General features: G+C 33.7%; 1 long non-coding RNA gene across 2 annotated transcripts; it reads left to right on the forward strand.

Moving 5' to 3' along the window:
- The first annotated feature begins 1,434 nt into the window (after nucleotides 1-1,434).
- On the forward strand, nucleotides 1,435-25,889 carry LOC143233465 (uncharacterized). Of its 2 annotated transcripts, XR_013018182.1 has the most exons (4): nucleotides 1,435-3,551; nucleotides 7,470-7,556; nucleotides 8,477-8,608; nucleotides 21,989-25,889. It is a non-coding gene; the product is annotated as an uncharacterized LOC143233465 (long non-coding RNA). The 2 variants fall into 2 exon arrangements; XR_013018181.1 differs by lacking the exon at nucleotides 7,470-7,556.
- The last annotated feature ends 944 nt before the right edge of the window (nucleotides 25,890-26,833 follow it).

Below are 26,833 nucleotides of genomic sequence, written 5' to 3' on the forward strand. Positions count from 1 at the left end.
AAACTTCTTGAAGTTACTAGAATATCTTGCTTTGTTTGACCCACTTATGAATGAACATCTTCATAAGATACAAGACAGTGAGAATGTGTACACTACCTTGAGAAAGATATACAAAATGAATAGGTTCAGTTCTTAGCCAAAGCGATAAAAATAAAGAAATACTAGCAGCTGCTTATGCTTTAAGTATTATTTTATAATTTTAGATTATACACCTGATGTAAGCCACGTTGAACAAATGACCATAATACTTCGATTTGTAAACATCCCTTCAGACATTGATAACTGCGAGTCGGAGCCTCGTATCAAAGAACATTTTGTGGGATTTGTGCCAATTAAGGACGTAACAGGTACTGGTATGACGGACGCCGTTCTTCATCAGTTACAGATGTCACTACTGGTCAAAGATATGCGTGGTCAAAGCTATGATAACGGAAGCAACATGAAAGGAAAATAAAATGGTGTACAAAGGAGAATATTGGATATTAATCCACGAGCACTGTTCGTTTCTTGCAGTGGACTTTCTTTAAATCTGGTTGTTAATGGTGCTGCCAAACGTTGTCTGGAGGCAACAGCATCCTTCGATCTGGCACAACATGTTTATGAGTAATTTTCAGCTTCGACACGTCACTGGGAGGTATTTAAACGGGATGTGCCAAACATGACAGTGAAACCATTAAGTGATACATGATGGGAATACTATATTAAAGCTCTGAAATCTCTTTGGTACAGCTAGGCAATACACTTGATGCCTTAATTGAAATATCTGATGATATATCCCTTAAGGGGTCGTTAAAATTTCCAATTTTAAGTTTATTGTTTTACTTGTAATTTGGTATGATATTCTGTTTGAGGTTAATATAGCTAGCAAAAATTCAAGAGAAGAAATTTGATATACATGATACAGTTGAACAGCTGAAAGAAACAAAAAAGTATCTTCTAAACTGCAGAAAAGACAAAGAATTTGAGAAAACATTAATAACTGCACACAGGGCGTAGATCCTGGAGGGATGAGTGGAATACATCCCCCCCTTCATTTTAGGTGGAGGGTATGGTGTATACAATCATCCACCCCTACAGTTTGGTCTGTTGAATTTTTTATTGCATCACAGGCCTACAAATTGTGTGTTTGTTCTTGTGATTCTCGTGTTCTTACCAATCGAATTACATAATTAGGCCTAGATGTAGGCTTTTTCAGTAGCTGAAATGTACATCTTTAATATAGGCGTCCTTCTAAGTTTTTCGATCTAAGCGACAGTTAGTATCAGTCAGTAGGCCTAAGTATATACGCAAGTATCGTAGCAACAAGATTACTCTGTAACTGCATGTTTACAGCTTTCAGGTTCACGTAATCAGAGATTACCTATTTGTAAATTGAACAGTCCACATAAGTGGTTGCAAAAATCATCCCCATCAGGTGTAAAATCTACGCCCTGCCTCTGCACAGGAACTTGTTGAGGAGTTGGGTATATCAGCAGAATTAGAACCATAGCCAGTTCATATTAGAAGGAGAAAGCAGTTCATGAATGAGGCAAACGATGAACAAATTCAGAACACCAAGCCAAATTTTAAAGTGAACTTTTATTTTCCAGTCTTGCACGCAGCAATACAATAAGTTGAGCAGAGATTCAGACACACATGCGTAAAGTAAGTTTTCTGTTTGACCTTTACAACATCCACAAAATGCAGACCATATCATTGAAGGAACTTAGGGAACATTGCTTAAAACTAGAAAAAGCTTTGCAACATAGTAAAACGAAAAACGAATGAGTTGTGGCACGTTAAAATATAGAATATATATATATATATAACATAAAAATAGCAATATATATAAAAATCTCGCAATCTAAAATTATAATTACATAAAAAAGGGAATAAAAATGTACATAATTTCAAAATATCCTCGTCAAACAGAAAAAAAACAACAACATTAGGCTCCAGGTAAAGCATTGTTTGATTGTTTAGCTGTTAAGCATAAAGCTACACTGTGGATTGTGGTGTGTCTCCACCTCATCAAAATCCTGTTTATAGTGTTACAAGTCGTGTTACTTACTACTGTGTCACTGGATGGTGGTAAGTCTGGAAAGGAAGCTAAGTCAGTTCTCATATCTAAAAACAAAATGTGAAAGAAACTGATGTTATGCCTGAGAAAATTGAGCAGTACAAAAATACCACATCAAAAATGTAGTCTCTCAACACATGTAAAAGAAACTAGACCCTTACACACACGTGCATCTCGAACATAGCAATGCATTATGTAAATTAGACACAGTAAAATTGCCCTAGACGCTTACTATACAAGCACAGACAACAAAAACCCATTTACAGTTTCGATCTTAGAAAATAACAAATATTTCATGAAACGAAAATATATGGAAGTTATATTCATGTTTTAAAAATCCAAAAATAAATAGATTCAATTTCCATGGTATAAAAATATTGTTTAGTTCTCTCTCTCTCTCAGAGTTTGGGTATGACATGTACGTAACCTGGATGGTCAGGTTCTCTTTGACCTCTAACTCCTTCCTGTACTTGTGTGGTCGTGCAGTGTTTGATGGTGGTAGTCACTGCATTTTTGGGTCAGAGTGAACTGAATTTACTCCGACCCTTTTCAGGACAATGTCCATGTATTGATATACGTGTATAGATATTGTTTTGCCCTATCAGTAAGATGTCTAGTTTGTTGGTGACACTTTTTTTTACATTTTATTTATATATACATATATATATATTTCATTTATTTATTTATTTTATTTTTTATGTTTAAAATACATATTGATCGGGGAGAGGTGTATGGGACTAACTTCATCATGTATGAGGTACCTGTCTAGTTCGCATAGTAATTCGTTTTTCATCCAATTTTTTTTATAAAAGTATGTTATTGTACTGTGTAGGAGTCTATCTGGTACAGTTGATATGTATGAATATTTGTACATGAATTTAGACGATGTTGCTCTGGGAACTCTATATGCTGTTGTGACTATTGTGTTTCGTATTGTTTGCAGCTTGGTTTTGATTATTTTATCATTAACAGTTATCCAAGCTGAAGCTGCATAGTCCATTACTGATCTCATGTATGTTTTGTATGATGTCTGTTGATGCTCCACTATTCTTGCTAGTAAGACTCCTAGCATATATGGTTCTTCGCCAGACTTTATTTTTAATTTCGTTGACATGGTTAATCCAAGTTAATTTTGAATCATAGGTTAGACCTAGAAATTTTGCCGATGTGGCAGTCTGAAGTAGTATACCATTCATATATATTTCAGGATGTAGTTTTTTTAAAAATAACAAATTGTGTTTTTGCTCTATTTATTTTTGTTCTATATTTTTGGCAGTATTCACTTATTCTATTTAGTTGCAGTTGAATGTTTATGGCTGCAATTGTTGGTGTTGTAGCATTTTTCCAGATTGTCACATCATCAGCAAACTGTGAGGAGAATCCATTATTAGGATCCTTCAATGGCATGTTGTTTACATACATGATGAAGAGTATAGGGCTAACCACTCCTCCCTGAAGGACACCAGCTTCTGGAGTAAAGTACTCAGAAAAGGTACCCTCTACACTCACTTTACACTTTCTATTTTCCAAAAAGTTAGATAGCTAGCGAATAATTCCATGCAGTAGTCCCATTTCATTCATTTGGAACCTTAGACCTTCATGCCACACAGTGTCAAATGCTTTCTCGATATCATTCTTTTTTATTGAAGCTATCTATTAAGTTTCGATTAATCTAATTAAATGATCTGTCGTTTGTCTAAATTTTCTAAATCCATTTTGTTCTTTTGGTAATTTTGATGTTATCTCCAAGAATGTGGAGAGTCTATTACTAATTATTCTTTCGAGTAATTTACCTACAGCTGGTCAGGCTGATTGGTCGGTAGCTATTTGGTTTATTTGCTGGCTTTTCTTCCTTATGGAACATTAATATAGTAGTTAGCTTCCAAGAAACTGGGATGTATCTTGAGGATAGAGAGAGGTTAAATAGTGTTTTTAGGTGGTCAAACAATTTCAGAGTGCCCTTTTTTAGAATAATAGCTTGTATTTCATCTTCACCTGAAGCTTTGTTTTTTGGTTTTTATTGCTTCAATAAGTTCTTGTAGAGATATTTCTTTCGTGAGTATCGTGTCTTTGTAGTTTTCATGGTTTGTGATGTGTTTTGTGTTTGTCTCAGATATGCTCATTGGGAAAATTGGTTCAAATTGTTTTTTATTGTTTAGTATATAATTGGTGACTTTATTGTAAAAATATCTATTCATATCTGAATCTGAATGAGTTTTAAATGTATTTTGAAGTTGAGCTTTGAAAGCTTCAGGTTTTTCTTTATTTGTGTATGCCATTGTATTACTATGTTTAAGTGCAGGATATTTCTTTACAGCTGTGTTATCATTGGTGAGTCTTTTAAGGTGTGTCCAGAATTTGTTCGGGGCAGTTTTATCATTCAGTTTGGAGCAGAAGTTATCCCATTTTTCTTGTTTTTGTTGTTTTATTTGTGTTCTGATGTTATTTCTTATATTGTTTATTTGCGTTTTCATTTCTCTGTCTCTTGTTATCGTGAACTGTCTTCTTATTTGTCTTCGTTTTTTGATTAAGGTAATTATTTCAGTATTAGGTTTCCATGTGTTATTTGTTGTTTTGGTATTGTTTTCTTGGCTGCATTTTGAAAGCACTCCGTTATTGTTTGACAGTAAGTGTCCAACTCAATATGGGTTTTTACTTCTTTTATAACGTTATCAGGTAATAGATTGTCTAATTCTTGTTTATAATTTTGGCAATTTGCTTTACTGTAATTAAATTTTTCTTTTCTGTAGGTTATATTTTTATGGGGGGGCAAGATCGAAGATGCAATATATTAAGTGGTCATTATCAACATGTTTTCCCACCTGGAATTTTATTAGTTTTTGACTCATGTTGTATGTGCAAAGGTGCAGGTCAAGTATGTCGCTGGAGTTAGTGGCATACGCTGTGTGTGTAGGGGTGGTATAATTTAGAAGGACTATATTGTTTTTCATCTATGAACTGTTGGAGACTTTTTCCATTTTTTGTGTACCTGCATCCAAAGTTGACATTTTTACTATTTAGGTCTCCAATAACTATAGATTTATGGTTGTGGGAAAAGATGTTGTTGACTAATGCTGTGTCTATTTGTTTAGTTGGTGAGGAGTATATTCCTGCTACTGTTACTTTTGTATTGTTTCTTTGCAGAATATCCACAGTAACATGTTCATTGTTACTGCTCAATCTAATTTCTGTAGCTGATAGTTCTGTTTTATATAACATCATAATGCCTCTACTTTCATCATTTTGTTTATTCTGTCTTTCCTTATTGATGTGTAATTTGGTATTTTAAATCTATTGTTATTGTATATTAAAGTTTCGCTTACTATTATAATGTGGGGTTAGTTTCTTGTATAAGGTCTTCGATCTCGTGTTTCTTGGAAGCTATTGCACCTTGGATGTTGATACATACCACTGTGAACATTACGTTGTTAGCATGTATCCGGTAAGTGTTGTTATTATGTGTGGTATATAAGGTGTGATGTGTTTTTTCCAGGATGTTAATTATCATATCGATACAGTTGGTTGTTTGATTTGATTTTGTGTATTCTGTGAATATGTTTTTGATTATGGTTGTCATAAGGCTTGTTTTATCAGGTGTATTAGCGTTTGTTTCTGGGAGTGTTGTGTTGTTTTCTTGTGGTTTTTTGTTTGTGTTAAGGTGTTGTTTTCTTGGGTAATATTATTTTGTTCTTGTTGTTTATGAGGTTTGTTTCCTTTTAACATTTGTGGATATGTGGTTTTAGTTGTTTTGTTAAATTCTATTGTTGTGTTTGTTTTTTGTTGTCTATTTGTACTTGATTGTTCCTGTTCTGACGTTGCTGTTCTTATCTGATATATACGTTGTTTTATTTGCTTATATTTGTCACATTCTTTGTAATTGGCTGTGTGGGTTTGCCGTTACAACATTTTGGTGTTTCTTTTTCCTATTTACATTGGGAGATACAATGACTACACTTACAAATTATATTCTAACTCAAGAATGATGCCTTATCTTCACAACTTTCAGCATTGAAACTATTTGGCCAATGACAGTCAGCTCGCGTTTGTGACGACTCCACATAGATTACATTTTAAAGATGCATTAAAAACAAATTAATAAAAGTGTTTCTTTTGAACAAACCTATTTGTAAACATTATATGATTTGAAAACAATTAATGATTATAGATTTTTTTTTTCATTTTCAAACTGTGAAAATTTCAATTTTTTTGTAACAAAGTTACTGTTACAGTTTGGTTTGTTTCAGAAGTTTTCACGCAAAGCTAATCAAATACGTTCCTATGTATAGTCACCAACAATTTTGAAATGATAGATTAGAGTTTGTTTATTTGATTTCTGAATTTCACGCAAAGCCGCATGAGAACTATATGTGCTAGCCTTCCTGAAGTGCAAGATTACAAAGAATCCAGCTTCTTATCACCACCCATCGTCAACTCTTGGACTACTCAAGATACAATGGGGATTCTAGCTTGCGAATTGCACAGTATAAGAGCGCACTAATCACCTATTCATGTAAAAAACAATTGTGGATCACACTTCCATGAAAATGGAATTTAAATAGGACATTTAAATAGAAAATCTTTTAGTTTTCATACTTTTTAAGGGGTTACAGTGTTTCTGAGACTTTTTGGTAAGACATTGAAAATATAGGGGCTAAGGATTCAAAATATGTAAAACATTGTGATATGTTTTAATGTATGAAGGGAACATGCTACCTTAAAATTAAGAATAGGGAACCCTAGGTGTGATTGATCTGTTCATTTACTGATTCAGCTCCTAAGGTGCCTTTCAAGATAAAAATTTCAGTTACAGTTATTCTGGTAGAAGTTATTTGTAATATGCTTACTCTTTTTGAACTGTAGTTGACTAGTAGAAAGTACCAAAATATTGAAAGTTGTAATACTTCACTTACATTTCTTATCTAACCACAAAAAGGAAATATTTGGCTGCTAATATAGATACTTTTTCTAAAACTTCTTTAAAAGCTTCAAAATGTTTTATGACAATAGTTTCATTTTAACTTTATCCATTTATTATAAGTATATAAATAATCTGTCAATTTGTTTCTATTGATGTGCATGTGTAAGTAATCACTGAATTATAAAATTTAAACACATCTTTATGGTGTTGAATGTTGATATAATTACTGGAACCTTCTTTATCATTAACAATTTTGTTCTTGAGAATGATTGTATAAGTGATTCAAACATTGTACTTGTTTTTAAAATATTGTTTCTTACTGTAAAAGGTGTAACTTGTAATGATATTCTTACAGCAGTGTTTGTATTATGAGTACTTATCACATTTTCAAAGTTATCCCTTTTTATGCACTTGTTAAGAGCAGAATGACTTTATAACACCCCTATTTGAAAAGTTTGAATTATTTACCCATGTTTTTGCACTTGTTAACAGATTTTTTAGCATTCTTGCACCATTACCACCAGCACAGTGTGTGGACTTTTATTGCTAGAAACTTTGTTCTGTGTTCTGATACACATGGTGGGTAAAGCAAAGATAGCCTATTGTGTAGATTTGTGCTTAATTACAAACACAAATAATTAGAACTCAACAAAACACTTAGTTTCTGAACAAAATTTTAAAAAATTATACAGAAGACATAATTGAAACTTAAATAGAAACAACAAATGTTCAGGTGCAGTTAATTCACATGTATTGTTTCTTTAAGAGATATGATACTAACTTGGTGAATAACTATGACTTGTGCAGAGCTTTTTGAAGCTCACTGTGATAGAAAATTGGCTCAGCTAAGTGCAAACCTAACTGATAGCTGTGAGTTTTTTTGCAAGTTATGTTATTGTAAGTTTTATAGAGTTGTTACATTTAATAAACAACCGCAAAATAAAAATCAAACTTCAAAGCATCTTTTTTATGTAATTATTAAAGTATTGTATAAGAAAGATTTAACACCACACTTTTAAAAACTGAGTAACAGTGTGTGCTAGTGAACAAATTCTATGCTGTGTCTTTTTTGTGTATTAAAATTCATGTGTGGATTAAAGATAAAAAAAATAGTTATATTTTAGTGTCTTTATATTTTCTTTAAGGTAAATAAAAAGTATTATATTTGTTCAGAAAGTGAAATAGAAAAATAACACTTTCCATTTGATATGTATTAATTAGAGTATAACCTACTGTTCCATAACTTTGATTTTCATGTACATATTCAGAGTAAATGAAGGGATCATTGGAATATAATTTTTAAGATACAAAATCTTTGAAAATGTAGAATAAGTTTTTCATAAACAAGTACTTGTGTTGAGCTGTACCTCATGTTTAAATGTTCTAATGCTGTGTTTTTATCACCCAGATAAATCATGATTCTAGTCTATCTAAAAGTTAAAGTTAGATTATACACTCCTTTCTTACATGTGGTAAAACAGAATTTTGTATTATATCAGTGGTGTTGTGCCATGACTATCTGCACCAACAGAAACAAGCTTCAACAAGCTGGGCATTGTTTATGTGAATTGAACCATCTGTCAAGATTCTGTGATTTTGAATGTATGTGAGGACACTCTTGTAAGTGGAACGTAAGTTAATTTCTATAGTATTTAGTATCTGCTTAGTTTCATGTAACTTTAAAAAAGTTTAAACATTTCAAGTAACTTGTCATTCAGTTTGTTGAACAATTTTTGGTACCATTGAGCAGTTTAATTTAACCAGCATATATGTATTAACATGTTAAGGTAATTAATAACCAACACTAGCCAAAATGAATAGTGATTTATATATAAATAGACCAAAATTCCCATATTTGTCACACACAACACTCTGAGTAATTTATTGAGCCTTGGAAGTTTAAGTTGTCTTTATTAATAAATAAGTAAAGCAGGTAAAAGTAATTTGCTTCAGTTTAAATTATCCAAGTTTTGAATAAGGCTTAATAGGAACTGAGAATGTCTTTTTATGTGTATATCTTAATTTATAATACATTTTCATATTCCTGTCTTTTAATAATAAGTGAATATTATTTTTGACACTATCTTCAGTTTACGTGTGAAGAATAGATGTAGATGACTTAATACAGAGAAAAGAGATGGAATTTAGAAATAAACATAATACATTGAATAGTTATATAGTTTAAAGTAACATTTATGGTGCCTTAAAGCTATGAAATGGGTTAAAAAGTAACTTATCAAAATAGTTTGGTGAAAACATAAAATAAGCACAAAAAGGTTCCATTTGCTCCTACAAGGCTGTCCTTAAGTATCCTTTTCTGAGAAAGTAGAGATTTCATTCAGAAAGAAACCATTGATTCCTCTCTTAAGTTCTCTTTAAGTGCTGACCTCCACTAGTGTTAACAGTAACTCATTTGAAAAACCAATAACCAATATAAAAATAAGTCTTGCTGGTACCTTGCCATTGTTTAAGTTTTAATATTATGCCCTTTTGTCATATTGTGTTCACAATATAGCAAAGAAATTAAAAGGCTTTATCCTCCTGATCCCTTGGATAATTTTATATACTTCAATAAACTAACAGTGTATTTGGCACATAATAGTAGAATTAACATGTTAACTTGCAGTTCAGGCATAGGCACTCAATTTGTAATATACAGGTTGCAGGTTTGAATCCCTGTTACCAAACATGCTGATCCTTTATTTGCTTTAGGAACAAGATATCTGAATGTAAACTTTCTTGACTAATACAAAATATCTGAACATTAAACATTAAATTTTGATGGGATTAAGGTTGACTGAAAAAGTAGAATTAACACTAGGACTTTCTTTAGATATATTCATAGTAAATAGAATATGTGAATTGGGGCTGGCCTTTGAAGGATCAGGGAAAAGTTACTTTTAATAAATTTGATATTGCTAAACTTTGAAGTAATGGTTTTATCAAGGAGAGTGTTTGACAATTTTTTTTAATCCTGAAAAATTGTTACGAATAGTGTGTGATGTAGATGGTAATGTATAATTTTTTTTAAATGATAGGAGATGGGGTATAAACATTGTATAATGAAATTTAGTCAACTTATTTTTACTATGGTAGTGAGGAAAGCTGTAGAATACTAGTAAATTAAAGGGTGTTACTGATGGAATTTTAACAAGCTATAGTTTTAGCTTTGCTGTATACATAGGTCAAACTTAAGTAAACTTAAAACTTTAAAATGAATAAACATAAGTAAAATGTTGGGAAAAAAGGTAATTCCTACATTATGTGAACATGCATATTATATCAGTCTTATTCATTGGAAAAGAACTGTTATTTTGGATCAACTGAAAATATCAGGTAATCTATGAAAGAAATGAAAGTGAATGTAATTCTAAATAAAGATAAATGGTTGGCAAGACAACCAGTATGTGAATGACATGTTTTTCTGAAAGTTCAGTGTATAAATTAAGTACTCACATGATCAGGGGCTTTTTACATATTTATGATTTGCATGTAGAGTACCTGGTTTGAGACTATTGAAACTTTCAGAAAAACATTGATAACTTGAGTGCCTTAATTAAACTGTACCCTTGTTATTTGTGGAGTGCCTGAGGATCAGTGTATGGGCTTTTGTTCTTTCATATTTACATTAGTTATATTGATAGAGGCATGTCATGAGAGTTTACTGAGTTATATTCAAAATTTAATTAAATTACTTTTATTATCATACTAAATAAACTTGGCAACAAAACGTCATTTGTAATACAAATTTAGAAATTATATAGTTTTAATTACCTAGTTTTATAAGACAAGATTTAAAAATGTCTTCAATTGTCTATTATTTCAGAATTGTGATATTTTACCTTTAAGTATTTCCCTTTTCTTATTTATTGACCACTTCTCCAAGAAGTACAAAATTTAACACAAGTTGCTCATTATAATATTGTTATTACTCAGACAAAGTATAATTTCTTATAGCCTTCAATCTTATTTGGTTGCAGAGCAATAAACTAGAAAATCAAGCCCCTTTAGCCACACCCACACATTATGTTTTCTCTTTCTCAAGTTTCCAATATTTAGTTCTTTGATATTTAAAACTATATTACTTATAACCAATAGAAATACAAATATTATATTACATCAATTTCTGTACAGGAGTTTGTCGATTTTGCTTCCAGTGCAAATTTTATTCCCACAGGAAACACATTGGCAAGTTTAGCTAAATTTTAATGGGTCTCATTAAATAGTTAGAAAACCAGACAAATTTTGATAGTCCTAGGACAATGTGTGATTTTAGCATGTTATTATGTATTCTTTGTTGCATTTTTGATTAACTAAGAATCATTAAATGAAGTAATACCGTTATAATAATAGTTAGTTTTAAATGAGAGTTGATAAAATAAGACTGAGTTAAGTACTGTATTACTAGTTTTGCATGTGTAATATTTTTTATTATAAAGGTAAATAAAATATAAGTTTTGGAATAGGTTAAATAAATAAAAAAAACAAAACATTTTCATGTGATATACTCGTTAGTAACCAGTGCATTACATAATTTCTTAGGGTAACGTAAGCTACATGTTTACAAAGTGTTTTAAGACAGTTCAAAGAGCAATAAAATTTAAACATAACTATACATATATTGTTAAGAACTTAAAGTTATTTAGGATAAACAAATGTGTCATGAAGTCATTCTACAGGGTGTTTGGAAAGTCACTGTGTAGTTTTGTAATCATATGTTATATTTTCAAGCCAGCAACTGATAGCAGTGTTTAGAAACAAAATAAGAAGGATCCAAGCCTGTATTGATGCCAACGGGGGTCACTTTCAACATTGTTTATAATTGTCATTCATATTTACCTCCTGTATTTTATATTGAAACATGTCTGTTAATAAATATATAAGTGCACAGTGACATTCCGAACACCCTGTATTAAATAAAAAGGGCAATATATTTTCATGGTATATGAGGTGTTGAGTTTGAATGGGGAAAATAACATAATACGTAAAGTTTTACTGAAAAAAACTCACACTGAAATTCCAATGCAATTACCTACCCTTTCTCATAGTTATAGCTATTTTTCATGATTTCCTTCTAGTGCACAGATTATCACTCACCACTAGCTTTGAATTACTATCTAATTACACATGTATGCCACATGGCTCAGTTGTGTTTAAGTGTGCAAATTAGCATTCAACAACTTTCCATCAGTATGAGTGTAACATATCCTTCTATTGCAGCTGGTTCCCTCTGTACAATAAACTCAATTTTCTTTTTTTGATTTAACATGACAGCTTTAAGACATAGAACTCAATTTCAGACATTTTTATTCTGTAGTGTAATATTTGGTGAGTTTTGTGAGAAGGATTGACCCTCCATTTTCTCACATTTCTCACCTAATCCCCTATTCTAATTTTTCCCCCTATTAACATCTCATTTTCTAATAACATCTCACAGAAGCAGTTCAAGATCTTCATCAAACAGTTTTGTCTTGCACTTTCAGGACTGTATTCCTGAATTTGTCATCCCTAAAAAGACTGGCTATTGGTGTCCTGTTTTCAGTCTCTTCCATCTCAATTTCTTCCTTGATGTTTCTTGACCTACCATGGAATTCTCTCTCAGATTGGACTTTTTTCCAGGGCTTTGGATGATAAGATTAGACTTGTCTCATGTTTATTTTTATATCCTATTACACAAGTGTCGCATCATATTTTTCTGTATATCATCCACAACAATTATGTTTATCAATTTCGAGCTCTTCCTTTTGGGCAGGCATTAGCACTCTATGGTTTAGTCAGGTAGTCTGGTTGTTTGCCCAATTCATTCATTCTCATCGGCTGAATCTTCATCATTGTATGTAGGACTATTCATTTCTACAGGGTGTTTGGAAGGTCACTGTGGAGTTTTGTAATCATATGTTATTACATTTCAGATTTTGATCCCAATATGGTTTTAACAACTGAAGAACATGTATGGCTCGTCAATCATGTATTCCAAGAAGGTGATAGATACACAGATGTGGTGCGACAGCGATTTGCTGAAATATTCCCTGATACACATGTTCCACATCACAATGCAGTTCGTAACCTTGTTGATGAGTTTTGGGAAACAGGATCAGTGGATGATGCAAAAGCTATCGGAGGAGGAATTGTTAGATATTTCTGACTGTGATGCAGAGTCCATCAAAATCATTACAAAAGTTAGCTCAGCAGTATGATATTGGTCTTGGAACTGCTCATAAGGCTGTCAGAAAGAAATTAAAGCTCTTCCAATACAAAATAATGGAGGTGCAAGAACTGGAAGCAACTGATAATGAAAAAGGAATACGCTATTGCAAATGATTTAACCGATTTATCAAAGAGAATACAACTAATGTGTTGGATGTGACCTTTTTCACCGACGAAGCATGGTTCCATCTCTTGGGTTAGTTAATTCACAAAATTCAAGATTGTGGTCATCCGATAACCCTCACAGTTTGCCCAAAACACCCCTACATGATTTCAAGGTTGATGTGTGGGTTACGATTGCCAGACATGGAATTGTTGGCCCTATTTTCTTTATGAACACAATAAACAGCAAGCGCTGTTTTTCAGAGATTCTTCACACCTTCATCGGTCAGATGACAAGTGATGAAATCAATTACTCATGGTTTCAACAGGATGGTGCTACTGCCCACACATCTCATAGATCTATGTAGTTATTAAAGGAATGTTTTGGAGACTGCATTATTTCCAAAGATGTGTGGCCCCCACACTCACCAGATCTTAATCCACCAGACTTTTATCTATGGGGAGCAGCTAAATCTGCAGTGTATCGAGATTGTCCGTGCACGCTGGATGACTTGAAAGCAGCGATAACAGCATTCATTTAATCTATTTCAAGCCAGCAACTGATAGCGATGTTAAGAAATAAAATAAGAAGGATACAAGCCTGTATTGATGCCAACTGGGGTCACTTTCAACATTGTTTATAACTGTCATTCATATTTACCTCCTGTATTCTACATTGAAACATGTCTGTTAATAAATTTATAAGTGCACAGTGACTTTCTGAACACCCTGTATTTCCATCTTCACAGAGTCTCCTCACACACCCAATTCCTCTTTTGAGAAGTTCATCTGGTGTGGATGGGTTTATCAAGGTGGAGAAGTCTGCTATCCACACCACTCAATTTCTTCTTTATCTAGGAGTGTTTGATATATAATTTACATCTTAGTTGAGCCCAACCTCCTCCTCTTTGTCTGCAATCAATGGAGGTTTTAGTTCAGTAGGCACTATCAGCATCCTTTCTCCTTGCACTGGAGGTTTTGTTTCTTCCAGGAACTTGTGCATCACTGGAGACTCTTATCTTTCTGGACCATGCCCACATGCTTTCCTTCCAGTGGGTACTAGAAGTACATTAGCACCTCATCACATACTCTTTGGATTTTGAGATATTCCTTTTTCTTTCCTTCAGTTCAACTTTCTTTGGTGGTTAGAAAGGAAGTGCATAACAGTGAAGGTACCTATTCTTTGTACCTGTCTGGATGGCCATGTCTTCACAGATGCATTATTATCAGGATGATTTGCATACTGCATTGAACAGGAATTCTTGGGCCATTGGTCTTGAGAGGATTTAGATCTTCATATTAACCTCTTTATACTTCTTACTGTTTATCAAGCAGTGGTTAATATTTTTGTAATCTCTGGGACTTGGCAGTTATGAAGCATTCCATCAACTCAGTTGTTGTGTCTCACACCACTCCCTCAATGTAGATTCCTGTACGTGGTGAGGGGACCTCCCAGAGAAGGTTCTGTTCTTTCAGTTTACCTCTGGGATCTAAACGTCCACCCACGTGTTTGCTTTGGTTGGTGACCCGTGAAATGTAGGAGAGGATCCTGGTGGTTGAGGGGTCAAACCTGAACACACCAATTTTGGCCGTGAATTCCTGTAGACGGGCAGCCTTGGGATGGCCACCTTTGGGTCAGTCGGCTGGTCCACTTGGGCCAGGGTCAACCAAGTACCAGTGTTGGATGTTCTCAATAGGTGTTGATATTGTATGTATCTGATGCTGGTGTTTGGGTATAGTGCTCACGAAATACTGGCATTGCTGCACTGTCCTTGTTAGGCATTGTAATGTGTCCCCTCGTAGGGCTTTGGTGGGTGAGGTTAGTGGATACCAAAATATTTCTTTATTTTATTATGGATCCTCCAAATAAAAACTTAAATGAAATAGTGAAAAACAGTTCATAGGTAAGGTACCATGTGTTGAAGTTTCTGAGTAGCAATCTTCAACATCTGTAACACCTGTCATTTTCTTATACTACATTTTCTTTGAGACAAACTTTTAGGACAGATGTCTCCCTTTTTCATTCAGAAGAGATTAGAGGGACTCTCCAAAGTAAGTAAAGAAACTTTTGTCTGGTGACATATTGGTGGAAACATCCACAACTCAACGCAGTGAACTTCTCTTGCATTCAAAGGCAATTAGGGATATACCTGTTGAGGTTACACCTCATGCTACTTTGAATTCATCATGTGGAGTTATTGTTGAGAGGAATTTGAAGAACATCCCCAAGTCAGAAATTCTTGTTGGTTTCCCCACTGAAGTAGTTTTTGTAGTGAGGCATATCTCCATTTGCAAAGATAGAATTCTGATGCTGACCAGTGTCCTCAATCTGACCATTACATCACCATGTTGACCTGCCACCATCAAGGCTGGTTATCTTACTTGCACGATATAGCCATACATTCCAAACTCTCTCAGATGTTTCCAGTGTCAGTGGTTCAGTCCCTCTGGGAAAGTGCTGATATTGATGGGAGGGGTCACTCCATAGAGCGTGTGTTCTCTGATCACAACCTTTCTCTTTTCAATAGCAGTTCTTATACTTATTTTCATGCACCTAGTTAGTCCTTTACTGCTACTGATCTCTGAATTTGCTCCCCTTTACTATTCTCCCACTTTTCATAGAGGGTTGACAATAATCCATGAGGCAGTGATCATTTTCCTGTAATTTTGAGAGACTGGCTCCTTGCACGTGCCCCAGTGGAAGCTGGATCAAGCAAACTAGCCCTCTTTCACTGCTCTCACAGAACTTGATCCTGCCATTGTCTGTAAGTCATCAAAAGACTCTCAATAACGGCACCATTTTAATCGTGTTCTGTCCCAATGTTTGTCCATAATAGACTGTTATTTGTGATGGCAACACTGTCCATCTTGGATGTGTTTTTAGTTTTTTAAAGGCCATTAATCTTTCTACTGTCATTTAAGTTTTTTAATTTATACATTAAACCTTTTTAATGTGGTACCCTTTTAAGAATCACAGTCTATCTAGTTCAGTTTGAAATTAGACAGTGGCCGTAAAGTTAAATAAATCAAAAGCAGAACTGGAAAGGCCAACTTCAGGTAACTAACACTGGTGTTTGAACTACCCATTAGTCAACCTGGTGAGTTATTATTAACATTTTGCTACAAGTCTTTTAAAACATTTATTACTTTTTGAAAATGGCCATGACGTCAAATAACTTGGAACCAGGTCTGGAAAGGCCAACTTCGGGTGACTGACGGTGGTTTTTGTACTTACCTATTAGTCTTCCTGGCAAATTATGATAATTACAATTATGCTACAGAAAGTCCTTTACAACTTATATTTCTGTAGTTTTTCTCTTACCACTGTAGACCAGATGTAAAAATTGGATTTAATGCTATTTATGTTTTTAATTCAAAAATTAAACTTTGTTTTCTTTTACCTTAATTTCCTTTTATGAATTTTACTAATTTTACATTTTTACCAGATGTTTAGAACTGATAGCCTAGTTGCTTTGTGCAATAAAACACCAAACCAACCAACCAACGCTTTTCCTTCAGTACAACCTTTAACTGCTCTAACTGTTGACAGTAGAAGTCTGATGTAATTATTACTTTGAGTGGAAACAACTCAAAGTGGATCACACTTTCCTAGGGTGGAAGTCTATTTTGGGCTGTGCTTCAGCCAGTGTAACTGCACTGAACTATTGTCTGTGGTGCTTAACATTCTTATAAAATATCCAGTCACTAACCTGTCCAAAAAAAGATGAGTTACATTCACAAGAGTGCAGAGAAATGCAAATTTCTACTCTAGCTGTAAGGTTGACTTCTGTCAAATTATGGGGGACCCATTTTCCAAGTATTAATGCCTTTCCAAGATGTTGCATGTGTTGAATTATGCTTTTGTTCTAGTTCTTTAACTGTTACAGCACAATCTTCTTCAAGTACAGCCAGCAGCAATCCATCTTTAAACTCGAGAGGATGACCTGAATGTGGCACATCACTTAAGCTGTAGTCACCTGATTTGAACTTCTGAAATCATGTTCAACATTTTCTTTCATTGAGAGTCTGCACCATAAACACCTTGAACGTTTCATGTAGTTTCTACTGCACTATTGCCATTTTTAAACTCATAAAGCATTATATGTATAATGTGCTCCTCAGACACATCCATCTTCATAAGGGTTTATTTGATTGATAATCTGAAAAAGTAGAGTTGGGTTAGTTTATTTTATTTGTCTCAACATTTTTATACACATACTTCTTCATATTTTACTCATTAAAGCCTTCTAGAAAGACAGAAATGATGATGCACTTTCTGTATTAAATTTTCGGACATTACTTATGGGATTACCCGATATATTACCTATCATTTTCCACTCTCCCACCTTTTATGTGACTTGTTGTACATGTATCAGTAGTTGTTAAATAAGCTCTGATTTTCCATGATAAGTTAGAATTCTTTGTTGACAACCATGCTTTCACTATTTTGTCAGTTTGTGTTCCTTCATTTGGAGACTTATGCACTTTACCTGATAAATTGATGATAAAAAAATAAATTTACGTGGCTAAATGAAAACTTTTTAAATTTATTTCATTTAACATTTCATGCAGACACTCTTCATCAGGCACTAAATACTTTACTATGATCTTTAGTGTCTGACATAGGGCATGTGCTTTAAAAGGTCAAACAAAATAAACAGAAAACATTTGCATTTATAGACATGTCAATTTCTTCTTTATTATCATTCATCAAAGCTTTTCGTCTTAGGTTTTATAGAATAACACTCATCTTTGCATCTTTATTTGTAGTGTATTGGTTAATTGTGTATGCATTTGCAGCATTGAGAATTTATTATAGTTATGTCATTGTATACTGTTTCTCACATGCATGCAGTTTATGTGGATGGTTCATTTGCATGCCACTCAAGTTTGTATGATAACAGACGTTTTTGCTCCAGCCTCATAATTTTCAGTGTCTGCAGAACTAGTTTTGTTTACTATAGCATAATCTGTAACTCTGAACACTTCTGCTGCTCTGTTTTTTATTTTTGGTATTGAACCCACTTCAATTATATCTGATGATTCATATAATAGAAGTAAGATTTATTTGCATGTGGATTTGTGTTAAAAAAATCTTCATCTTTGTCAGTGATTGTCCAAAATCAGTTGGATCTCAGTTTTCTTTTTTTCCTATGGTTTTCACTTTTATTGTCCATTTCAGATAATCTTATTTCATTACTTTGCTACATTTTCAGCAATTGTGTTTGTGTCTCCAGCTTCACATCTGACAATTTTTTGGTCTTTTCTAAGTGAAGCTGGTTTATCCTCTTAGATAGCTTGTTCTTTGAAATTCTTAATGATGCAAAACACTTGAACTAAAAATTTATCTCAGAATGGCTGGTATGGGTATTAACACTTTTTTTGATAAGCAGAGAACAATGTTTTGTCCTTTGTAGGTCATGTTAACCTTAAGGCGATCTAGGAAGGTTGAATTGTTGTTCTCTGCTTCTCAGTGTTAATACCCATACCAGCCATTCTGAGATGCATGTTCTTGGAAACATTCCTTTTCAGCAGGATAATACTGTTATTGGCCCTTCTTTTGGAATTGGTGCCTCAGAACAGGTTTTGTCATTTTCTTATTCACGGTTTGATCCTTCTTTTTTCATGTATCTATTTCATGAGCAGGGCTTAGCTGCTACTTTTGTAAGCTCCAGTGTTGCATATTTTGTTGTAATAGATGGCTTATATCCTTGTTGTCACTGTTAACATTTCTGGCTCTTTTTGAAACATAATGATTTATGGGAATTAAGTGTGGTCTTGAGTTGTCTGGCTTCTCCATTTTTTGCTTTTGCAATTTTTCATTTGGTTTGCTTTCCACAGAGATGATTGCCACCTTATGATGACTCTTGTTCCATGCTCTATCTGTATTAGCAAGTTGGTTTAAGTAGCTGATCTGCCTTACTTGCTTCCACCCCCATTTCTTGGAGCTTGTGCTACAATACCTTTCATTTTTCTAGGTATCATATTGTATTTCCTTCCTATCATTTCCCATTTATTGTATTCCTTTCAGAATGAAATGCCACTATTGTTTTCCATTTCTTTAATCTTTCTCTGTTTGAATCTTTAGCCTCCTTTTCCTTGTATCACCCATTCCTTAAGATCTGTTTCCTACTCATTTTAGCCTATGAGGTCATCAGTCAGATATTTTTGTCATCAACATTTCAGGTATACTGTTCCATTCCTGCCATGTTCTTTACCCATATTCTTTCCTGCCCAAAACTTTAGGAGCTCATGAGGGTAATTCTTCTTTAATGTTGGTTTCCCTTCCTTCCATTTCTTACTTTTTCTCACTCTGACCCAGATAGACTTCTGTGTCCTGTCTGTGCTATTCATTGTTATATTGCTCACGCAATCTCCTCCTGTTCTTCTTGATCCTGTCTTTTCATTCCTTGGAACTTCATGATATTTTTTCTTCTACCCTTACAGGTTAGGTTTATCAGCTTATCAGACTAGCATATTCCTCCCTGTCTTCTTTCCAGAACTTTTTCTTGGTGATGTTGCATCACACATGGCATATTACCTTCTCCCTGGCATTTTATCATCCTCATCCATAGGAGGAAATTCTTCAGCTGGGCATGTGTATGACATTTCACACATTAATTTCCCACTATCTTCATATGGTGGCTGTTTCTTCCTTGTTGGGGTACCATCTTTTGCCTAATGCCATACTTCAAACATTAGTTTGGCTATGACTCAGTAAGTTTACTGTTCTTACATTCCCCTGATGGGACAGTGATATGTCTTTGGATTTACAATATGAAAGTCAGGGGTTCTATTCCCCTCTGTGGACACAACAGACAGCCTAATGTGCCTGTACTGTAACAAAACACACATGCTTTTTCCTATATGTTACTTTTGTTTAGAGAGGTACATTCTCTTTAGTGTCATGGATCCAACTCAGTGGCAAATGTTGCCTTGTCTAAGTGTACTACTACTCTCTAATCTCATACATTTCTGCACTGTATGTTCAGCCATAAGTTATACATTGTTATATTAATAGCTTCTCAGTGTCTGATGCTCACTGCAGCTGGTCCCAGAGGTTTATGTTGTGCTGTCCTGGCACTGTTCATACTGTAAACTGTGGTTGCTCAGGCATCAACTGGTTGTACATACACTCCAGCTTCTGTGCAGCTCTATCCAGAGGATAATGTTGCATGGGCCAGAAACAGTTCCTCCTGGCACTCCACCACCATGAGATTTGCACTCAGATTCTGATGATGTGCAGAACTGATCCAATGTAATTGGTTGTGGATTTTTGCATGAGCTCTATTCACATGAATAGTACAGAAGTATGGATTTTTTTTTTCCCATTCTACCCAACTTGATGCAAAGATGGTGTGGACCCTTCTCAAACCATGGATTGGAAGATGTATGCCTAACAACATCTAGTTTTGGACTGGAGTTCACCTAAAGAGATCTGTCTATCACTCCATAGACATTCAACACTAAGGGACACATCCATTTCATCTTTCCCCACTATACTTTATGTGGCAAGACCCTACATGCATGTTTCTACTAAAATATTCTGGATATTTCAGTGGGTGCCAGACCACCCCAAAGTTTCTCTCATTTCTTGGATGTGCTTCTCATGATTTCCACACAGTTTTTAGACATTTACTACTGCTCTGGACAAAGAGTATACTTGGTACAGAAGTGCTGCAGTCTTCCATATGTATTCCTCTCCCAATAGAAATTCACACTCCATGGATATTCTTAAGATGCTTTTGAAGGATGCTTATTTATAATGTTCTTTGTGCTGGTTGCTCCACCATTTCAATGTGGGATTCTAGTTATTATGTGAGAGGAGGTAAGGTACTGCATGAAAAGTTATTCTCATACACTGAAAATATACAGTTACTTACCTCCTCTCACACTTTCCACCCTTCCTCCCCCTACTTGTAATTAATTTCTGTCTAATCTTGAAGTGATAGTTAACAAGAATTGAATAGAGGGAGTAACATGTCAGGAGAGTGTATTCAATCCCTTTTAGTCAATGATTGTCTCATGATAATTTAAATGTGAAGATGCAGTAGTAAACCACATTGATTGTGGGAGTTTAAAGGTAAGTAGCCTGCAAAAATGTTTATAAAAAGCAGCACTGAACAAGAAAAGCTATTATGTGAGAGGTGGTAAGTACCTATTGGAAATATATTTTCAGTGTAGGAAAATAACTTAAAAGTGCCCTATAGCTCTTTTTTCTTTTTCTTTGTAAAGCTTTATTTTTCTTCTCCTTCCTGGACTCCAGTTCATTTCTCATTCTGAATTTTGCTCTCACTCTGCTTAACTACAGTTTTTTTTTAAATCTAGGTAGCTTACATTTCTGGTTTGTAGTTATTGTTAATTGGTTCTCATCTACCTTACAGTGTTGGTATTTTGGCTTCTGGTATTTTATAGAAAAGCCTACCTTTTTGGAATTTCACATTCTTAGAATTAAAATGAACTGCAAACAGTAGTTTTTGTTTTTTTTTAAATCCCTTCCCCATTGTCATCCCACAACTGAATTTTCACCATGGCTCTAAGTTTTAAAGAAATGTAACTTACGATGTGAAAGTAGAACTTCTGTATTTCAAAGATAAGTACCTGTTTCAATTTAATCTTAATTATAAAATGTAAAACTTAAGGTCATTTTTAAAAAAATAGTCTTGTTAGATAATAAATCTTTACTTTGTCCTGTTTTCTAGGTAGAATACCTTGACTCTCAGAGCAGTGATGCTATAATAACAAAAGGGAGATTACAGTGGGCTCCTCTGTCTGAGTCTCTATGTGTTTGGAAATTTACTTAATGTGTTGTTACATTGTTAGAATTGTAGTTAACTGCATATTTCAGATCATTTTGTACAGTAATAAATAGTTTTAAATATGATTTTTACCATTGGGTTTGACATATGTTTTTGTACTTTTACTTGAATACTGTGTAAACTTTATTAGTTAGAAAACTGAAGAGAAAAAGAAAAAAATACTAAAATTTTTAAGTAGAAGAGGTGTTTACTAATAAAAGATTTGAAATGAAAACATTTCTTGTACATAAATATATTTATGGTTTCCTTTTTAATATCTGTGCATTTTGATAGCATTACACTATGTAACACAAATTTTGTTCCTGGATAATATGTGTTATTACTTAATCGCTTATGTTGTAAAAGCACAGAGAATGGCCATTATTCCCTTCAAACTTTGCTTTTCTGATCTGGATAATGAAATTTAGAAATTAACCTATTTTCTATATAAAAACGGGCAAATTTGCACATTTTAATTTACATAAGGTCTGAATTAAACAACATATGAATCAAGATTTACATATATTTATACTAAAGTTATACAAAAATGTTTAGAAGTGAGTAGATTTTCAAGATTTGCAACTATAAGGTAAATCAGTTTCACATATTAGTCTCCAAATATAGTCTCCCATCATGCTTTCATTATACACTCCTTGGAAGCAGTGTTCAAAGTCCAGTATATCTTGGTGGAAGTGCTCGCCTTGCTCCTCTGAGTATGCTTCCATGTTCTCTTTGAAATTATCAAGATGAGCGTCAAGGATATGGACTTTCATGGACTTCCTGCAGCCCATTTTGCCATAGTTCTTCATCAGAGCCTCAACTAGTTTCACATAATATTCGGCCTTGTGATTGCTCAAGAAGCCCCAAACCACTGCGACAAAGCTACCCCAAGCTTATTTTTACTCCCTACTGAGCTTCTTGGGGAATTCTGTGCAGTCCAGGATCTTCTTTATTTGTGGTCCAAAGAAGACACCAGCTTTGACCTTTGCATCAGACAGCTTATGGAAGAAGTCTTAAATGGTACTTTAAGGCTGCAAACTTCTTATCAAGATCTGTGACAAGTCGTATCATAAGACCCAGTTTTATGTGCAATGGTGGGAACAACATCTTCCGGAGGTCCACTAGTGGCTCACACTTGGCATTGTGCCTCCCCACAGAGAACTCGGTCTGTTGAGGCCAGTACTTCTTGTTGTAGTGCGCTGCAGTGTTCTTGCTGTCTCAAAGGCAAAGATAACAGGGAAACTTGGCAAGGTCTCCTTGGAGACCCATCAGAAATGCCCCCATTTTGAAGTATCCAATAATCTCCCAGCCATACTCATCATACTTCAAGGCTTCTAGCAAGGTCTTAACACTGTTGTATTCCTTTTTGAGGTGCACAGAATTTTAAAATATCTAAAATTTGTATAATATAAAATCTTACTATTCAAGCAAGCAAAAATTGTGTCTTACCTTCTAGAGTTTTTTTGCAGTGCTCACAGGTAAAATGAGGTGCCCAGGGTTTAGCTTGATCCCCAACAAGTATGCCGAAATATGCCTTGTAGGTTTCACACATTTTAGCAGATGCTGTCACAGTGTACTTTTTCGCTCTTGTTTTGATAAATTGGCCACATACATAGCAGAATGCATCTAAAGAATGCTTCCAGCTTCTTGATGCCGTCTCTAATAAAATCAGATAGGTCTATGTGTTTACTTAGGCAACTAGAACTAAACTAAAGTGGGGAATGATGAGCCCCTGTATATATATTACTATTGAAAGCTGTAGAAAATTCTAAAAGGTTCTTGAAAATTCTCATAAGCTCTACAACATTTTAGAAAGTTTATAAATTCTTGTAGGTTCGAGAAAATTCTCTATCAGCCACTCAGCACAGAATCTACCTGGAATGTTCTGGAAAATGAATAAATTTAAAAATTTCATTACCCAGCTGACAAAAGCAAAATGTGAAGAAAAAAATAAGTTTTCCATTTACTTTAGGCATAAGCAATTGGGAAATAACACTTTCTGCCCAGGAACAAGAAAAAGTAAAAATTTTGTTACATGGTGTTATGAAAGTTTAGTTAAGAATGCCAAAAATACTTTTTATTTCGGTTTTATTGAACCTTTTTTTATTTCTAAAATTTAGAGAGGATATTAGTTATTTCTACAGACAGCACAGTAAAACGTTTAAAAATTACCTGGGATTATAAGTGGGGTTTATGAATGCCATTGGCTTTATGAACATATTTTCCTTAACTGTTTGTGCTTCAAATTGCTTGTGGGAACTTTATTTTGTATTTATTGCCTATTAACATAAATTCATACAAAAGATATAAACAAATGCCTCCAATATTTCAATTTTTCTTACAAATTATCTCTGACAAATAGGAGATAGGTTTTATAATGACCTACACTGATATTTTTGACCATGCCATCCATCATCTTCAGGTCCTTTCTGACCTAGAACGACTCACCTGCACGTGTCCCAGCTTGGGTAGTTTCTGTGTGCTACAAAGATAATGTTTAATCAGATTTAAATGCAGTAGAGAAGACCCATTAGTTATGTTAGACATGTTTGTCAGAAAAATACTATAAAGGATCAATGGAACTGTACTGTTCAATGCAAAAAAACAAACAGATGTTGGGGGAGTGACTTAAATAGTTCACAATATTGGTTTTGAGCCTACTATTATTATCATGACAACTAATAATTGTGAATATTAGACCAAGGAGAGCCAATGCAGTAGACCTTGGGTGCTATTGCAGAATGCTGGAAATAAGCAGTAAAAGCAGAATCTCAAATACAGAAAATCCTCAATTAATTGTGAAAGCTATTTCACGAAGAACATAGCGAGTTGAAAAATGGTAATTAATGAACATGTGCAAGGAACAAGTAGCAAAATATCTAGTTGTCATAGAAGTTTAACAGTGATTCATTTGGCTTGATGATATTAAAGAATGGTTAAATATCAAAGAACTCGTAAAGAAGTTAGGGTGAATTGAAAGATCATGATTTCCAACTTTTTGGTGAAAGAGGGAATTATGGTGGATTAAATTACTGCTGTGATTTCACTTTTTATTTTCTATAGATGAGTAATTTTGATTGCTTTTCTCTGGTGAGTTATTTTCATTATGGTGGATTGAATTACTGCTGTGATTTCACTTTTTATTTTCTATAGATGAGTGATTTTGATTGCTTTTCTCTGGTGAGTTATTTTCATTGAATGTTATAATTGGCAAAAGCATTGTATTTCTTCATGTGGAACAATATACAGACCCCACTGAGAGTGAATTGTGTAACAGCAAGCCAATAATCTGAGGGTTAAAACATCAAAATGCACAATTCATTGTTCTTTTCATTGAAAAGCTAGAAGCTTGTTTAGTAACTTACCTTAGTTTTATGAATTTCGATGATGCTGTTGTTCACTGACTGTCAAAGAGAGAGAGAGAATATTCCCTCTTTTTTACATAATTATGAGGATCTGTTAACACGTGCTCATTTATCTTCAGCTTTGAGCATGAACAGGAGGTCATTAAAGCTTTCATTGCATTTTTAATTTTTTTGTATATTATACAGATCATTCTAATTTGTTGAATATGTACATTAATACTAATCTTCAATCATGAAGAAGTAATCAGAATACATACACAAGTGTTTTAAATATGGACTGTTTTCTTGTAGATGTTCATAAATGTGCGTCTTTGCAGATAGAACACCAAGAAGTATTGAGACATCTCATCAAAGCTTTTACGTGTACAAAAACAGCCAATTTAGAATAAAAGATGTCATATAAAATTTGATGTTGACAAAAGGAGCCAAGTTATATAAAAGGCCCCATGTGGAAATATAAAATAAATAAGTTATTTAACCTTGAAACATCTGGCATCATTTTTAATTACAACTGAAACTTTCAGCAGAATTAATATTGATGCCACATTTGTCGGAGTTGTTCTGCACCTCCATTTATTTAGTAAATTTCGTTGTGTGGAAATAATTGTATTTTAACACTCCTTGTTCATTTGCCACCTATTAAAATAGTGCAAAAGGCACATTTAGAAAAATCCAGTTTTACTGTGAATCCAGAGAAAGTTAATAAAATGATAAAATTACCAGTGCTGTATGTTTTATGTATTTCTGAAGTTTCTTACCCGTGTACTTTTTTTTGAATAGAAAATGTATTTTTCAATTCTGTCATCCCTGGCTTTAAATAATAATACATTTTATCGTGAATTTTACCAGTGTATGTGCCGTTCATATGTTGTTTGTTTCTTTCATTTTGCCTGACCATTGTATGAGAACATTTAATATGACTGGAGTTGTATATTTGCAAAATGGCTCGCGTTTTAAATTCACCATCTTTTTTTTTAAATTTTGCAAACGAAAAACAATTTTAATAGACTTGTGTTTTGAAATTTATATACTGAGACGTTCTAATAATTACAGAAAATTGTTATCCCTGAAGACCTGTTTTGTAGAACTTGCCATTATATAAAACAGCTTTACAGTTCCACGAAAAGCCTCCTAGCTTATTTTAATTTTAATTATTTTAATAACTTAAACTTTGTTGTGAAATAAATAAACTAATTGGTCATAATAGGACGTTAACGTGTACTCGGGTGATTAAACATTGCAGATGAAAAGTTTAGGTATACTTCAAAAGAATAAATATAAAAAAATATACTAAAATAATATTCACATAACATGCCACAAATTCATCAGTTAGAACATTTAAATGTACAAGTAGTTGCCGTATAGTTTCTAACTAAAATGTTGA

The sequence above is a fragment of the Tachypleus tridentatus genome, chromosome 12, assembly GCF_004210375.1.
Source record: "Tachypleus tridentatus isolate NWPU-2018 chromosome 12, ASM421037v1, whole genome shotgun sequence".
NCBI classification, from domain to species: Eukaryota; Metazoa; Arthropoda; class Merostomata; order Xiphosura; family Limulidae; genus Tachypleus; species Tachypleus tridentatus.